The sequence below is a fragment of the Mustela lutreola genome, chromosome 6 (genome assembly GCF_030435805.1).
Source record: "Mustela lutreola isolate mMusLut2 chromosome 6, mMusLut2.pri, whole genome shotgun sequence".
Lineage (NCBI taxonomy): Eukaryota > Metazoa > Chordata > Mammalia > Carnivora > Mustelidae > Mustela > Mustela lutreola.
Window position 1 is genome coordinate 3,307,730 of NC_081295.1, and position 18,705 is coordinate 3,326,434.

At 43.8% G+C, this 18,705-nt stretch overlaps 1 protein-coding gene across 7 annotated transcripts in view; it reads left to right on the forward strand.

The window, feature by feature from the left end:
* The window catches only part of PDE10A (phosphodiesterase 10A), a 569,171-nt gene that overhangs the window by 370,384 nt on the left and 180,082 nt on the right, over positions 1 to 18,705 (forward strand). The window contains exon 1 of one of the 7 annotated variants that reach the window (XM_059176577.1): positions 10,463 to 10,610. The exons of the other annotated variants lie outside the window; for them this stretch is intronic. The gene's annotated coding sequence lies outside the window, so the exon portion shown is untranslated. Of the gene's footprint in view, positions 1 to 10,462; positions 10,611 to 18,705 lie in introns of those variants that run through there. 7 annotated transcript variants of the gene reach the window in all.

The window sequence follows — 18,705 nt, forward strand, 5'->3', positions numbered from 1 at the left end:
TTTGCCCCAGGGGTACAGGTCTGTTAATATCAGGCTTACACATTTCACAGCGCTCACCGTAGCACGTACCCTCCCCCATGTCTGCATACAGCCCTCCCCCATGTCTGCATACAGCCCTCCCCCATGTCTGCATACAGCCCTCCCCCATGTCTGCATACAGCCCTCCCCCATGTCTGCATACAGCCCTCCCCCATGTCTGCATACAGCCCTCCCCCATGTCTGCATACAGCCCTCCCCCATGTCTGCATACAGCCCTCCCCCATGTCTGCATACAGCCCTCCCCCATGTCTGCATACAGCCCTCCCCCATGTCTGCATACAGCCCTCCCCCATGTCTGCATACAGCCCTCCCCCATGTCTGCATACAGCCCTCCCCCATGTCTGCATACAGCCCTCCCCCATGTCTGCATACAGCCCTCCCCCATGTCTGCATACAGCCCTCCCCCATGTCTGCATACAGCCCTCCCCCATGTCTGCATACAGCCCTCCCCCATGTCTGCATACAGCCCTCCCCCATGTCTGCATACAGCCCTCCCCCATGTCTGCATACAGCCCTCCCCCATGTCTGCATACAGCCCTCCCCCATGTCTGCATACAGCCCTCCCCCATGTCTGCATACAGCCCTCCCCCATGTCTGCATACAGCCCTCCCCCATGTCTGCATACAGCCCTCCCCCATGTCTGCATACAGCCCTCCCCCATGTCTGCATACAGCCCTCCCCCATGTCTGCATACAGCCCTCCCCCATGTCTGCATACAGCCCTCCCCCATGTCTGCATACAGCCCTCCCCCATGTCTGCATACAGCCCTCCCCCATGTCTGCATACAGCCCTCCCCCATGTCTGCATACAGCCCTCCCCCATGTCTGCATACAGCCCTCCCCCATGTCTGCATACAGCCCTCCCCCATGTCTGCATACAGCCCTCCCCCATGTCTGCATACAGCCCTCCCCCATGTCTGCATACAGCCCTCCCCCATGTCTGCATACAGCCCTCCCCCATGTCTGCATACAGCCCTCCCCCATGTCTGCATACAGCCCTCCCCCATGTCTGCATACAGCCCTCCCCCATGTCTGCATACAGCCCTCCCCCATGTCTGCATACAGCCCTCCCCCATGTCTGCATACAGCCCTCCCCCATGTCTGCATACAGCCCTCCCCCATGTCTGCATACAGCCCTCCCCCATGTCTGCATACAGCCCTCCCCCATGTCTGCATACAGCCCTCCCCCATGTCTGCATACAGCCCTCCCCCATGTCTGCATACAGCCCTCCCCCATGTCTGCATACAGCCCTCCCCCATGTCTGCATACAGCCCTCCCCCATGTCTGCATACAGCCCTCCCCCATGTCTGCATACAGCCCTCCCCCATGTCTGCATACAGCCCTCCCCCATGTCTGCATACAGCCCTCCCCCATGTCTGCATACAGCCACCCTGGCCCTGCCCTCCCACCCCTCAGCAACGCTCAGTTTGTTTCCTGAGATTGAGTCTCTTATGGTTTGTCTCCCTCTTGATCCCTTCTTGTTTCATTTTTTCCCTCCCGAGCCCTATGACCTTCCACCCTGCTTCTCAAATTCCTATCAGGGAGATCATACGATAATTCTTTCTCTGATTGGCTTATTTTACTCAGCATAATACCCTCTAGTTCCATCCATGTCATTGGACATGGCAAGATTTCGGTTATTTGTTGGCTGCATAGTATTCCATTGTATATATATATTCCACATCTTTATCCATTCATCTGTTGATGGACGTCTGGGCTCTTTCCATAGTTTGGCTATTGTGGACATTGCTGCTATAAATACTCAGGTGCATGTGCCCCTTTAAATCCCTACATTTGTATCTTTAGGGTAAATACCCAGTAGTGTGATTGCTGGGTCATAGGGTAACTCTATTTTCAACTTTTTGAGGAACCTCCATCTTGTATTCCAGAGTGGCTGCACCAGCTTGCATTCCCACCAACAACGTAGGAGGACTCCTCATTCTCCACATCCTCACCAACATCTGTCATTTCCGGAATTGTTGATTTTAGCCATCCTGACCGGTGTGAGGTGGTAGCTCACTGTGATTTTGATTTGTATTTCCCTGATGCCGAGTGATGTTGAGCACTTTTTCATGTGTCTTTTGGCCATTTGAATGTCTTCTTTGCTGGAGTGTCTGTTCGTGTCTTCTGCCCATTTCTTGGGTTGGATTATTTGTTCTTTGATACTGAGTTTGATAAGTTCTTTATAGATTTTCGATACTAGCCCTTTTTCTGATGGGTCATTTGCAAATATCTTTTCCCATTCTGTCAGTTGTTTTTTGGTTTTGTTGACTATTTCATTTGCTGTGCAAAAGCATTTGATTTTGACGAAGTCCCAGTAGTTCATTTTTCCCTTGCTTCCCTGGCTTTGGCAATGTTTCTAGGAAGAAGTTGCCACAGCTGAGGTTGAAGAGGTTGCTGCCTGTGTTCTCCTTAAGGATTTTGATGGATACTTGTCTCAAATTGTGGTCTTTCATCCATTTTGATTCTATTTTTGTGTGTGGTATAAGGAAATGGTCTAGTTTGATTCTTCTGCATGTGGCTTTCCAATTTTCCCAACACCATTTGTTGAAGAAACTGTCTTTTGTCCACTAGACATTCTTTACTACTTTGTCGAAGATTAGTTGACCATAGAGTTGAGGGTCTATTTCTGGGCTCTCTATTCTGTTCCATTGATTTATGTGTCTGTTTTTGTGCTAGTACCATACTGTCTTGATGATGACAGCTTTGTAATAGAGCTTGAAATCTAAAATTCTGATGCCACTAACATGGGTTTTCTTTTTCAACATTCCTCTGACTATTTGGGGTCTTTTCTGGTTTCATATGAATTTTAGGATTATTTCTTCCATTTCTTTGAAAAAAAATGATGGTATTTTGATAGGAATTATATTAAATATGTAGAGTGCTTTAGGTAGCATAGGCATTTTCACAATATTTGTTCTTCCAACCCATGAGCATGGAACATTTTTTCATTTTGTTGTGTCTTCCTCAGTTTCTTTCCTGTGTACTCTATAGTTTTCTGAGTATGGATTCTTTGCCTCTTTGGTTATGGTTTTGGGTGCAGTTGTAAATGGGATCAATTGTTTACTTTCTATTTCTTCTTGCTGATGGTGTATAGAAATGGAACTGATTTCTGTGCATTGGTTTTATATCCTGACACTTTACTGAAATCCTATACAAGTTCTAGCAGATTTGGAGTGAAGTCTTTTGGGTTTTCCACATATAGTATCATATCATCTGCAAAGAGTGATAGTTTGACTTCTTTGTCGAATTGGATGCCTTTAATTTCTTTTTGTTGTCTGATTGATGAAGCTAGGACTTCTAATACAATGTTGAGTAACAGTGGTGATAATGGATATCCCTGCCATGTTCTTGATCTTAGGGGAAAAGCTCTCAATTTTTCCTCATTGAGAATGATATTTGCTGTGGGTTTTTCCTAATGGCTTTGATGATATTGAGGTATATACCCTCTATGCCTACCTACACTGTGAGGAGTTTTCATCAAGAAAGGATGCTATACTTTCTCAAATGCTTTTTCAGCAACTATTGAGAGTATCATATGGTTCTTGTTCTTTCTTTTATTTATTAATGTATTGTATCACATTGATTGATTTGTGGATGTTGAACCATCCTTTCAGCCCAGGAATAAATCCCACTTGGTCGTGGTGAATGATCCTTTTAATGTACTGTTGGATCCTATTGGCTAGTATTTTTGTGAGAATTTTTGCATCCATGTTGATCAAGCATATTGGTCTGTAATTCTTTTTGATGGGGTCTTCATCTGGTTTGGGGACCAAGATAATGCTGGCCTCATAAAATGAGTTGGGAAGTTTTCCTTCCATTTCAATTTTTTGGAACAGTTTCAGCAGAATAGGTATTAATTCTTTAAATATTTGGTAGAATTTTTTGAGGAAGGGGAAGTCTGGGCCTGGGCTCTTGTTTGTTGGGAGATATTTGATGACTGCTTCAATCTCCTTACTGGTTATGGGTCTGTTCATGTTTTCTATTTCTTCCTGGTTCAGTTTTGATAGCTTATATGTCTCTAGGAATGCATCCGTTCCAGACTGTCAAATTTGCTAGTGTATAGTTGCTCATAATATGTTCTTATAATTGTATTTCTTTGTTGTTGGTTGTGATCTCTCCTCTTTCATTCATGACTTTATTTATGGGTCTCTTCTCTTTTCGTTTTGATAAGTCTGGCCAGGGGTTTATCAGTCTTATTCTTTCAAAGAACCAGCTCCTAGTTTCATTGATTTGTTCTGCTGTTGTTTTGGTTTCTATTTTATTGACTTCTCCTGTGGGTGTAGGCTTTCTTTGCTGTTCTTTCTCCAGTTCCTTTAGGTGTAGGGTTAGGTTGTACACTTGAGACCTTTCTTGTTTGAGAAACACTTATATTCCTATGTATTTTCCTCTCATTTTCTTTTAATTTCTTTCCATGAATTTTTTTCAATTCTTCTTTAATTTCCAGGTTGGCCCAGTCATTCTTTAGTAGGATGCTCTTTAGCCTCCATGTATTTGTACAGCTTCCCTCTTGTGATTGAGTTCTAGCTTCAGAGCCTTGTGGTCTGAAAATATGCAGGGAATGACCCCAATCTTTTGATACTGGTTGAGACCTGATTTATGACCCAGGATATGATCTATTCTGGAGAATGTTCCATGTGCACTAGAGAAGAATGTGTATTCTGTTGCTTTGTGATGAAATGTTCTTAGTATATTTATGATGTCCATCTGGTCCATTGTGTCACTTAAAGGCTTTATTTCCTTGTTTTTCTTTTTGCTTAAATGATCTGTCCATTTCAGTAAGGGGATTGTTAAAGTCCCTTACTATTATTGTATTATTATTAATGTGTTTCTTTGATTTTGTTACTAATTGGTTTATATAATTGGCTGCTATGATGTTTTAGGCATAGATATTTAAAATTTTCAGGTCTTGTTGGAAAGACCCTTTAAGTATGCTACAGTGTCCTTCCTCATCTCTTATAGTCTTTGGCTTAAAATCTAATTTATCTGATATAAGGATTGCCATCCCAGCTTTCTTTTGATGTCCATTAGCATGGTAAATTGTTTTCCACCCCTTCACTTTAAATCTGGAGGTATCTTTGGGTCTAAAATGAGTTTTTTGTAGACAGCATAACAATGGGTCTTTTTTTTTTTTTTTTTTTTTTTAATCCATTCTGATACTGTGTGTCTTTTGATTGGAGAATATAGCCCATTTACATTCAGGGTAACTTGAAAGATATGAATTTATTGCTGTTGTATTGCCTGTAAGGTGACTGTTATTATATCTTGTCTCTGTTCCTTTCTGGTGTGTTACTTTTAGGCTCACTCTTTGCTTAGAGGATCCCTTTCAATATTTCTTATAGGGCTGGTTTGGTGTTCACAGATTCTGTTAGTTCAATTTGTCATGGAAGCTTTTTATCTTTCCTTCTATTTTCAATGACAGCCTAACTGTATATAATATTTTTGGGTGAATATTATTCTCATTTAGTGCTCTGAATACATCATGCCAGTCCTTTCTGGCCTGCCAGGTCTCTGTGGATGGGTCTGCTGCCAATCTAATATTTCTACTGTTGTATGTTACAGACCTCTTGTCCGAAGATGTTTTCAGGAATTTCTAATTGCCACAGAGACTTGTAAGTTTTACTATTAGATGATGGGGCATGGATCTATTTTTATTGATTTTTAGGGGATTTCTCTGTGCCTTCTGGATTTTGATGTTTGTTCCCTTTGCCAAACTAGGGAAATTCTCTAGTATAATTTGCTCCAATATACCTTCTGCCCCTCTCTCTTTCTTTTTCTTCTGGGATCTCAATTCTTCTAATATTGTTTTTTCTTATGGTATCACTTATCTCTCAAATTCTCCCCTCATGGTCTAGTAGTAGTTTGTCTCTCTTTTGCTCAGCTTCTTTATTCTCTGTCATTTGGTCTTCTATATCACTAATTCTCTCTTCTGCCTCATTATCCTAGCAGTAAGAACTTCCATTTTTTATTGCATCTCATTAATAACTTTTTTAAAAATTTCAGCTTGGTTAGATTTTAGTTCTTTTATATCTCCAGAAAGGGATTCTCTAATATCTTTCGTGATTTTTTTGAACCCACCTAGCACCTTGATAATCATCTTTCGGAACTCTAGTTGTGACATATTACTAATGTCATTATTGATTAGGTCCCTAGCCATCAGTACTGTCTCTTGTTCTTTTCTTTTTGAGGTGCGTTTTTCCATCTTTTCATTTTATCCAGATAAGAATGGATGAATGAGAGAACAAAATAATAAATGGGTAGCAATGACCCCAGAATAGTATACACTAACCAAATCAGAAGAGACCCAAAACTGGGCCAGGGGGGAGAGGGTAAGCGAATGAGCAGGGGGTGGGAAGAAGAAAGGGGAGAAAAATGAAAAAAAAAAAAAGTATATATTAGACTGGTGAATAGAACAGAGTCAGTTACTTGATTTGGGGTGTATTTGATTCTGTTAGAAGAAACTACCCAAAATTTTAAAGAAAAAAAAACTTATACAAAAATAAGGGTAAACTTGATAAAGGTCTGGAATATGATTATGATGATGAAAATTAGAAATGATTCTAAAAAAGAAATTGATAAGAAGTTGGTTAAAGAAAAAAAAAAGGAGGAAAGAATATAATCAAGCTGGAGACTAGAACAAAGCCATATACTTGATTTAGGGTATATTTTGATCTATTAGAAGAAACTGTATCCCAGAATTAAAAAAAAAAAAAAAGAAAAGAAAAACTTATGTGTATACAAGAAATAAGGTTAAATACAATGAAGGGATAAAATATGACTAACAATGAAGATTAAAAAAGATTTTTAAAAAGGTTTTGATAAAATAAAATAGTTAAAAAATGTTAAAATAATAAAGAGGACAAATTTAAAAAATAGAATAAGAAAAAATAAAATTAAAAAATTATCTTTGAAAGGCTAAAGGAAAAAACCAAGAATTCTTTGTGTTGCTTTCCCCTAGCTCTGGAGTTCTGCTGTTCTCACTGATCCATGAACTTAGTCTTTGGTGGATGTTCTTGTTGGTCTTCTGGGAAAGAGGTACTGTTGCCGTCATTCTGAAACTTCTTTGCCTGAGGTGCAATTGCAGTATCCTTGCCGGAGGCCGGGCTAAGTATCTGCTCTGGTTTGCTCTTGGGAGCTTTTGTTCCCTGAATGATTTCAGTAGAGCATTGGAGAACAGGAATGAAAAGTGGCCGCCTAGTCTCTAGCTGGAGGAGCCAAGAGCTCGGGGCCCCACTCCTCAGTATGTCCTCGGAGAAAATCAGTCAATACCTCCGTCTCCCTGGTCTTTGGCCACACTCGTATGGAGCTCACTTGGCCTTATTAGATAGTGTTTCTATCTCTGACATGTGGCCCCATTTGGAGTCTCCAAACCCTGTAGATTCCTGCTGCGTGGTCCTGCGCCATTTCTCCTGGAGGAGGATGGAGGGGTTCTCTCCAGATCTGCTACTTAATTTTATTTATTTATTTGAGAGAAAGACTGTGAGAGAGAGAGAGAGAGCACAAGCATAGGGAGCGGTAGAGGGAGAGGAAGGCTCATCCTAGAACCTTGAGATCATGACCTGAGCCAAAGGCAGACGCTTAACCTATTGAGCCCCTCAGTGCCCCCCACCCCCGAACCTTCTTCATCCATTTATCTATCGGATACTTGGGTTGCTTCCATAATTTGGCTATTGTGGATAGTGCTACAGTGTTCATAGGGGTGCATATATCTTCTTCAGTTAGTGTTTTCATAATCTTGGGGTAAATACCCAGTAGTGGAATTGCTGGATTATATGGTAATTCTGTTTTTAACTTTTTGAGGAAAGTCCACACTGTTTTCAGTGGCTGCAGCAGGTAGCATTTCCACCAACAGTACATGAGGGCTCCTTTTTCTCCACATCTTTCACAACACTTATTGTTTCTTGTGTGTGTGTGTGTGTGTGTTTTTTTTTTTTTTTTTTTTTTAGAGACAGTTGGGCAGGAGGGACAGAAGAACAGGAGAGAAAAGTCCTCAAGCAGACTCCCCACTGGTCAGGGAGCCTGATGCAGGGTTCCATGCTGGGACTCCCAAGATTATGACTTTAGCTGAAACCCAGAGTCAGACACTTAACCAACTGAGCCAGCTAGGCATCCCTCTCGTGTTTTTGATGTTAGTCTTTCTGTCGGGTGTGAGGTGCTATCTCAATGTGGTTTTGATTTGCATTTTGCTGATGATGAGTGATGTTGAGCATCTTTTCATGTGTCTGTTGGCCATCTGGGTGTTGTCTTTGGAGAAATGTCTGTTCATGTAGAATGGCATAATGTTTTTAATGAAACAGTGAATACTACAGTTTTCTCCCATGATTTTAAAAAATGGCATAGGGCAAAGATGCAAATTAACATTTTCTTTTGCCATCGAGGATGCAGTCCATTATTCCTGGGAAATCTAATTCATCTGTAAATCTGTGATCAATACAATGACTTCTCAGTGTACACCTCTTAGTCCCTGCTTTCTTCTGGGCTACAGCTTTATATTTCGTACTTTTCACAAGGAATCAACATATAGATAATCTTGTAGGCAACTGAAGTTCCACAGATCTCAAACCAAAACCACTTTCTTTTCCATGAATTGTTCATTACCTCCTGTGGTTCAGTCACTGTCTGTTACCTAAGGTAGAAGTGGTGGAGTCACCTTGGATGTTTCCTACTCTTTCATTGTCTTTTTGAACTTGTCACTCATTCTTGTGGGCTAGGCTTATCAGTATTAAAGAGAATTTTAAAACTCCATAAGCTTAAGGTTATTACTTATTGTATGCTGACCACGTAGATAAGCTTTGTTCTTAGTAGGCATTCAATAAATATTTCCCAAGTGAATAAATGAACTTCAGTGCTTAGAATTAATTGTGTTAAAAACATTTTGTATTCAATGGATGTAATTTATCAACCTGGCAGCATAGTTATCTTTCTGACTGCTCATCTTCCTAGTGTTTTTAAAGTCCCTGATTCTTCCTAAAACATAGTTTAATACCTGATATAATATTTTTAAGTGAATTACATTGATCGCAAAAGTATAAAATAGTAATTAATATACTTTTGTAGAGGAAGTCTAGAAAAATGCAGTTTCTGGATCAACTTATAATAAAAATTTTTAAGCAGTTATGTTTTCTAGTAAAGAAAAATATGACTTTTAGTCATTTTGAGAAAATGTCTATTCTTTCATTTTCTTCATTTCAAATTTACATGTGAGCACATGACTTTTTAAATCCCCTTTGAAACGTGAAAGGAATGGTTTATAGAAATCCCTGACATAAGGGATTTGTAGACTTTCACTTTTAGGGTATAATTCTTTTAGACTTAGATAAATAAAAATGCTGATGTGAATACTAAAAGAACGTATCATCAGGGCGTTAAATGGTCATAAGAAATGATTGCTTTTATCCTGCTTGTGTTATCTAAATCCTGGTGGTGAAACAGTGAAAACTGAACTTATTGACTGAAAGTCTGTCTGTGTATTTTGTGCATTAGTCTTTTTGTGTGTTTCTCTTTTCTCCATTTTTCTATTTCTATTTCACCACACTAAGTTGCATCATGTGAAACTTGCTTTTCTTTCCTTTATAAAGTATATTTTAAAAGCCTTCTTAAAACGTGTATACTACGAGAAGTTTATTTCTATGGCAGCATTTATTATTAGTTTTTTTTTTTTTAAGATTTTATTTATTTGAAAGAGAGAGAGAGAGAGAGAGGAGAGAAAAGTCAGCAGGAGAAGCAGACTGCCTGCCGAGCAGGGAGCCTTATGTGGGACTCGATTCTGGGACTCCAGGATCATGACCTGAGCGGAAGGCGGTCACTTAACCAATTGAGCCACCCAGGCACTCCCCCCCCCCTTTTTTTTTTTTTTACATTTTATCAAATGCTTTACTTAGTAATCTCAGTATATAGTAATGGATTTAAAATTTTTCTTGTTGTTATTACTTTAAATATGTGGGTTGTACTTTCCCTTTGGTGGCTGAAATGGCTGTCCGCAGATTCATTGTTTGTGGCTAAGGTGCAGAGTGTATTTATTTGGCATTAGGCCTGTATGTATTTAGTGGCTGTTGTCCCAACACTTGAGAAACCACTTTGACTTTCAGGGGGCAGAGTTGGATCTCAGGCATTTGGCTAATGTTACCATGTGGCTCCCATTAGCAACATTGAATCTACCTGCTACTTTTCAAATTGGATGGTTACTCAGTCCTTGTGCCTTTAATCCAGATCAGCCATCTGGACTCTTAAACCATTTCAGGCATGTCACCGTCATCCAGAAAGGGGAGTTTCATCCATCCCAGCTGTCTTTAAGGCCAAAGCCTTGAACTTTCTTTACCTCTAGGCTGCTTACTCATTCCCTGTTTTTACCCATCTTCTCATTCACTGATGACTTCTTCAGGACAGCTCTCCAGTTCACTTAGATTTAGATTTGCCCTCAGCTGACTTGAGTGTCATCAGATGTGTGCCCTTGAGCTCCACGTTCCTCGGGCTCTTTCCAGGAGCTCCCTGACTTCATCCAGCCTGTGGCACCTATCCCTGAGTGGTCCTTCTGGAAGCTGTTGAATTTAGACCTGCCTGGTTCCTTTGTGGTGAGTAAGTAGTTAGGCACACATTCTTGTTAATATGGTGGTTAGCTAGGCAGTCTGTATTCCCAATTTAAACACTCACGGGTATATCTAAAATATTCCTATTTCTGAAATAACACCTAGATGAAGTATTTGCTAAATATAGGTAAATATGGGTTTCGTGAAGTCAGATTACATTTAAACAGCATGACTGGATTTCTGTCAAAATTTTAAATCCTAGTATTTCTTGATATAAAAGTGCTTATTATTTTAGATAGGTGTTATTAAATAATTCACTCGGTAATCAGTATGTGTGCAGATGTTTGCACATATTCCTTTAAATATCCCTAAATCTCTACTCCCTATGGAGTAGTACTATTATTGTCCCTGTCTTTTGTTTGTGAGGCCACAGAGTCTTAGAGGGGTAAGTGAGTTTCTTAAGGAACTTGGCCTGAATAGATGGAGGTTGTGTCTGCTTACCCAGAACCTGAAGAACCGGGACGTGCTGTTTTCCACCAGCTTACTCTGGGTTTACCACTGAATTGGTAAGAGGCAAGAGTCTTAAATCCTTTATACTGGATAATCTTTCATTTTAGACTTTACTTTGGAGGTATAGTTTTCTGAGTCATGGGAAGGGTGACTTGTGGTGTACTTGAGCTAATTCTTTCAGTTCTACTTGAAAAATCATTGTTTTCATCATTATCACTTTGAGCAACTTAGGTTTTCATTTGGCTTTCACAGTTAAAGAAACTTTCATTGATGTTCTCAGCCAAGGGAAAACACATAATTAATTTTATTTTGGCTTAGAAATATAGCACTGTGGGATTTGCCTTCTGATAAATGCAATTACGAGTGTTAGAAACAATGTCTTCTCTGCAACCAAAGCACCCTGCAGCTGTTAATTCACGTGGAATAAATAATCATTTATATAGGTCAGAATCCTGGCAGTATATTCAATCAAGTTTCACTAAATGACTTCTTTTTAAGTCTTAAACAGTCTTTCAGCGGGAATGTACTTGGATGGGAAGAAATTACTTAGGTGAGATAGATAGAAGGCAGAGATAATTATTGTAAGGCATTAATTTTTTTTTTTCAAATTTATTGAGATAATTGTCTTCTTTTTTTTTTTTTTTAAAGATTTTATTTATTTATTTGACAGACAGAGATCACAAGTAGGCAGAGAGGCAGGCAGAGAGAGAGAGAGGAGGAAGCAGGCTTTCCGCGGAGCAGACAGCCCGATGCAGGGCTCGATCCCAGGACCCTGGGATCATGACCTGAGCCGAAGGCAGAGGCTTTAACCCACTGAGCCACCCAGGCGCCCCGAGATACTGTCTTATGTATCATTTTGAGTGTACAGCTTGGTGATTTTATACTTGCATATATTGAGAAAAAATTACCATAAAAAGGCTAGTCAACATTGCCACCCTCCGCCTTTTTTGTGTGTGGTGATGACTTTTAAGACCTTACACTCTTAACTACTTGCAAGTATATAATACAGGATTGTTCATTATAGTCAACCAGTCTACAAATTAGGTTCCCAGAATTGATTCATCTTATAACTAGGACTTTGTACTCCGACCAACATCTCCCTTTACTCCCCTCCCCTCAACTTTTGGCAACCACCGTTCTGTTCTCTATTTCTCTGAGTCTGTGGGCTTGACAAAAACCCAAAGAAGCATCTTATCCCTTTGTTTTTGTTACAGCTTTGGAGCCATTTTAATGATATTGAAAACCACTTATATGTGTCATGTGATAACCTCCATTTATTGCATAGAGAGGACTTTGCCTTTTTACATAAAGAAGCCAAAAAATAAATTACCTTTAGAGCCTATTAATCTCTTCCCTGTTTTGATAAATGATTAGAAGAAGCTACTGTATAAAGTCTTATGTTTGGAAACTCATGTCTACCAGCAGATTAGGGAGAAAAACTTTAATATAAAGTGTTCCATGCTATACTACATACAAGGATACATTTCTGGAACTGGTGTTATAGGTGGACTGAAGGATGTCCAGAATTAGGGAAACATATCCAAATGTAAAGAAATCCTAATTTTTCAGGAAATAGACATTAAACTGTTTGGGTGGAAAAAGAAACATGAAGGTAATGTTAAAGAAAGAAATCCCATCTGATCTCAAGGGAGATTAGGAACTTGAGTAGGAGCGTGGACTACTAAGAGGGTCTTTTGCTTGGCCACGTGTTTTTCAACTTGGATGCATCTGCGATCATCCGGGACTGGCCAGTTTCCAGCAAGCACATCTAGATATCTGTGAAATCACATTAAGACAAAGACTGACTCATTGATTAACTCGTGTAGTGATGATGGTCCTGTGTTGGGGATTCGTAAGAGTACTTTAAAGTTTGGTGCTTTGCTAGAAGACTCCAGGACACAGCATATAGTCATCCTCTCGGTTAAGATTTCTTACAGCAAAAGAGGAAAGGAATGCAACATCCACAAAGGGAAAGGCACACAAGGCAAAGACCAGGCGGACCTGCCACATGCATGTGCTGGTCCTCCCAGTGAAGCAACGCAGGAGCTGTTTGTTCCCAGAAACAATTGTGCGGACACGTGGGGAGTGTTGACTACCCGAAAACCTCAGTAGAGACTTCATAGTCTGTGTTTTTACTGTGGCGGGTTATATAGGCACCCTCTGCCTGTCACTGTCCCAAACTGCAGACTTGTAGAGGGAAAGCAGGTGTTTGGCATAAACCACATTGTCGGCTCACGCAGCCTAGCACAGGGGCCACCGCACGACTTCAGTGCCGAGTTCCCAAGGGCCGGCCAAGGGCCAGCCTTGCAAGCAGGCAGCCTCCCGGAGGAGAGCAGGGTCAGGCTCCTGTGCTAGGTCTTGGCTGCACCAAGCCAGGGACTGCGCTACAGGGACAGAGGGAGATGCGTTCCTGCCCTCGTGGAGTGTGCGGCTGCCTCGGAGAGGCTAAAGTTTAGTAAGAGGACACGGACCTAATGGAAGGGTCCCCGCGGGATCTGGACGTGAGGGCAGACTGCAGTGGAAGCACGAAGGACAAGGGCAGGGAGGGCAGGACGTGTGTTTCGTGGGGGGTCTGGGGGGCTCAGTCGGTTACGGGTCTGACTTCGGCTGGGCCACTGCGACCGGCCCCGTGTTGGCCTCCGTGCTGGGCGGCGCGTCTGCTTCTGCCTGTGCTGTCCCCGGGCTTGTGCTGTCGCTCTCCTGTGCTGTCCCCGGGCCTGTGCTGTCGCTCTCCCTCTCCGTCTCCAATAACGAACTAGAGTCTTTGAAAGAAAAGGACGTGAGCTTATGGGCAGGTGTTTTCAAATCGGCTCCGTGTGTCCCGCGGCCGGGGGAGAGGGAAACAGCGGCGGGGGCGGCGGGGGCGGCGGGGTCCGCGGGTCGGCGGGGGTCCGAGCCCTGAATTCGTCCTCCGTCCACGGCTGACCCGCGGCTCGGGCCGTTCCGCTCCACCGTGTCTCCGCACCTGTCCCAGCCTCTGATGGCGCCGTCGGGGTTTAATGCGTAATTTGCGTCGAAGTGCGGAGCGCGGTCCCAGTCGGAAGGCGACGGTCGTCGGGGGCGGCCCGGAGGACGTGAAGGTGAAGTCGGGCTGGAGCCTTAGCAGGCCGCGCCTCTGCTCCCGCCGCGGTCCCCGCGTGGCCCACGGCCCGGAGGACGGACGCGGCGACCCGACTCCACGCGTTTTCCTCTCCGGAGTCCGAGGCTCGTCAGTCCCGGCCGCGCCGTGCGGGGGTCGCAGCCGCTCGGCCTCCGCAGGGCGCTTGGCCGCAGCCGCGCCTCCTCCCGCAGCGCCGGCTCCGCGGCTCCGCGCCGACCGGGACCGGCGGCCGATGGACCGGCTTCTCCGTCCTTGCACCGACGGGACGTCGCTCCGATGTCGCTTCGCTTCCTTGTAAAGACTCGATGCGACGGAGGCCGCGGAGCCCGCGGAGAAGCGGGTCTCCGCCTAGCAGGGAGCCGACGCGGGCTCGGTCCCGGGGCACGTGGACCAGGACCCGAGCCCGGGGCCGCGGCAGCGGCTGGGCCGCCCGGGCGCCCTCCCGTTCCGTCCGAGCGGCTGGGGGCGCCGCGAACCGCGACTCGTGAGGGAGGTTTCCGGGCGCCGCGGCCCCGGCCGTTCCCTGGCCCCGCCGGCCCCGAGACCCCGCCGCGCCGCGGGGCTCCGCGGAGGGAGGCGGCGGGAAGCCGGACGCGCCGCCCCGCTGGCGTCCCCGCCGGAGCCGGCAGGCCGCAGGTCCGCCTTCGCGCTGCGGCGCCCGCCGTCCGCCCTCTCCCTCGTCGGTGCGGCCCTGCAGACGGTGCAGCGCGTCGGCGGCAGCGCGTCCCCGCGCGTGCGAACCCGGTCCGACCCCAGCTTCGGGGACCAGTAGTTGCGGGGATGCGGCTTCTCGGGGCAGGCCCGGCCCCCGAAGGCCGGACGGACGTGCTGTGTCGCCAGGCGGACGCTGGCGTCGCCTCTGCGGCCGGTGCGGCCGCGCTGCGGGCTTCAGCTCCCGCTGTTTCGGGAACGCGGCCCGCAGCGGTGGCGCGGCCGCGGCGATCCTGGCGGCGGAACGAGACCCTCCGGTGCGGGTCCCCCTGCGCGCCCGGGGGCGCCTCCGTGACGCGGGACCAGGCCCTCGTGCCAGCGGCGCCGCGCGTGGGGAGGAGCGGCCGTGGATGACCGGGACGGTTCGCGCCTCCCGGCGAGGAAGTGGCCGCGGCGCGTGGGAACCGGAGGAAAGCGGGGTCCGAGGAGCAGCCCGTGAGCAGCGCCGCCGCCGACTCCTGCCCGGGTGCGGCGGCCGTTTCCGCGGACTGACCCCGTTCCTGCCCGCGACCCTGCGGAGACGGCGGGAGCCGCGGCAGGGACCTCAGAGCAGGACAGAAACGTCGTGGGAGAAGCCCCAGCAGGGTCTGGGAGGACCGGCTCCGGTTTGGAAACGAGTCCTTCTGGGGGTCCGGTGCCACGAAACGGAATTACGGACTCCAGAGAGATGGTCTCTGGCAGGGCGAGTCCGTCGCTGCGGCACACTGCGTCGTCGTATTTTAAAAAAACGGACACAACCGCCCTGGCCTTCAGCAACCACCACTCGCGTCCCTTAATAACCACCAGTGTGGAGGCATGCAGACCCTCCACCAGCAAAAAGATTATGTCCCGCTGAAAGCCCAGATAATGGTTACCATTTTTTAAGGAATAAAGTATTTTGTAGTTAAGGTTCATACCTTGTATTTTTAGACATCATGCTAATTGCACTCTTAGCAGCCTGCACTATAGTGCAAGAAAGCACGTACCTGCACGAGGAAGTAAAAAAAAAAAAAAAATTGATTCACTGTATTGTACTATTTGCTTTGTTGCTGTGGTCTGGATCCAAACCCACAATGTCTCCAACTTGGGCCTGTAATTACAACTGAAGAAACATCAAATTTTTTCAAATCTGGGATTTCATAAAAATACTAATTTTTTTAGTTGGTCACCGACAGGGGAGTGCTACTGAACCAACTCACAGTGAAAACTCGTAAATAAAGGGAAATAAATGAAGCATATATTCTGTCTTATTTAGATGACTAAACAGTCGATGAAACTAAGTTTCTCCTTGGAATATTTCAGCTAATAAATGAAGATGACATTACAGAATTAGGAAACCACTCTGTTCAAGCCCTAGTGAATCAGTAACTGTTGGATCATAGATGCTGCTAATATCACAGCAGAGAGACAGCCAGATGGTGTAAACCTTTTGACAGAAGAACACAGTACCACTTAAAACCTTGCCTACCCACCTCCAGATTCAACCTCAATTTGTTCAGGTCTCTAGATCTAATTTCAGTCTTCAGGAAATGCAAAGAGCAGATAAACGTGGTAACCACCACCACAGGGATTCAGTCAGAAAAATACCTACTGCAGAAAAACATGGAACAAAAGATGTGTTTTCTTCAATAATAAATTATAACGGGGAAAATAAAAGAGATGGAGGGGAACTTATAGGATAAAAGAGACCTAGGAAAAATACCACACAACTCCAGCTGCGGCATACAGACCTTACCTGGGTCCAGGTTCATTTAACCTATTAAAAAAACATTGACTAATAGAAACTTCAACATTTGGATGTTGATGGTATTAAAACTAATGATAAATTTCTCTGTGGATTTAATACTAACTTTTGTGCTTAGCATAGTTCTTGTTTTTTAGAGATATACATTGGCATATATGAATATTGAAATGATGTATGAGATTGTCTCAAAATTAGAAGAGGGTGGGGGTGGGGGGTACAAATGGAAAATATTGGCTATGAGTTGATTATTGTTGAAGTTGGGAATAGAGAACATGAGAGCCCATTAAGTTTGTATGGTTTTACAAGTTTAAATTTGTATACATATGTATGTCTGTACACACCCAGTCTCCATCAGAATAAACAGAATATATGTGTTATAGACAACAGTAACCAAAAGGGTAGTGTTACATTATCAGAAGCTGCAAGATTTCTGCTGAGATGGGAGAAAGTAGCATCCTGCTCCTAGGTTTAAAAAAAGATGAAAAGGGAATGATCATTGACAGTAGCATTTGGTCGCTGATACTTTGTATTACCATGAATTGAAACACACATGAAGCTGATTCTTTTCATTATGGTCCAGTAATAAGATATTGAATAAGATTTGAAGTAGGAGGCATTGCTGTGGCTTTCATCTGTTTGCCTATTTCTTGAAGACAGTCAGCATCAGAACAAACCTGTTGGTTATCTGTTCCCCAGGTTGTCGGCTTAGTTACTGGACACACCATTGTCTTTATAAAAATATGTATCAGTCTTTATTTTGCCCTTTGTTATAGGTCTTCAGGTTCAGTGCTAAATCTGTGCGTGACATGTGCCACTCTGCTGCTTTTGCTTTGGTTTTACTTAGGTTGTAATCCTTCATGGTGTTTTCAGTGGGCATCGTGAAAATAGTGAAATTCATCCAAATGTTTCTAACTCTGTCTGCTCATTCAGTCTGTCAGTATCCTGAGCATCCCTTCTGTCACTGCGACTTTGACCCAGCCCCTGCTCCTCAGCATCCCTGCCACATGTAGGCGAATGAAATAAATAAATGTTGCGTAGATGAAAGAACATAGCTTATTAGTAGAAATGAAGTATTTTAAAAAAAGACATTGTTTCAGATGTCCATGTTACCTTGGAATCTGTATGATTCATTGTATGGATCTCTAGTGGCAGATTTTTAGTCATCAGATGCTAGTGTACGCTAATGACAGCTCTGGTCTGACCTCCTTGCTTTTGTTGGTTTTATTTTCAAAAAGAAAAAAAACAAAAACCCAAAACTGTCAAGTCCTGTCATTTTCTCTTTCTCTCTCTTTCTTTCTTTTTTTTTTTTTTCCTCTTTTCGACATACCAAGGTGTATATGGCATGGGAAGCAATGGAAGCATTAAATCAAAGTCAAGACAAAAACAAAAGACACATGTTTTGTCATCATACATGTACCATTTTCTAAGAGTGTGGGTCATTGTTATTTCATTGTCTTATTCTGGGTTGATCCTGTATTGGCCCAAAGGTTCTTTGCAAAACTGGATGTTAATAGGAAATAAAAGTGAATAACATGTTACTAAAAAAGTGAGAGAGATTGCTTGATGACTGAGGACACTGAGCATACATTGAGTGCTAAAATGAAAATGGAAATTTTGGGGGCACCTGGCTCCTCAGTTGGTTGAGTGTGAAACTCTTGATCTTGGGGTTGTGAGTTGGAGCCCCATGTTGGGTACAGAGATTACTTAAAAATTAAACCTTTTAAAAAAGGCTTAAAAAGTGGAAGTATTAGAAAGTTTGGAGTTTTAAGGAAGTGAAAGTTATAAAACTATGATTTGAGCCTCTAAACAAATTATAATATTGGCTTCATACAGGTAGAATTACCTTACCGAACTATTCTAATGACCCTGTGATAGATAGTGCTATTCCCATAGTTCAGGTCTCATTCCCATACAGACAAGAAGCCAGGCTGAGAGAGACGAGGCTCTTTGCCCAGGTTTATGCCCAGGTTGGTAGGTGAGATGAGGATCTAACTTTTGCCTGTATTTTTAATCACCAGGTCAGAATGCCTCTTCCTACCATTCTCCCATCGAAGAGGGTCATGATTTTCTTGAAGGATGAATGGTAATTTGGGAAG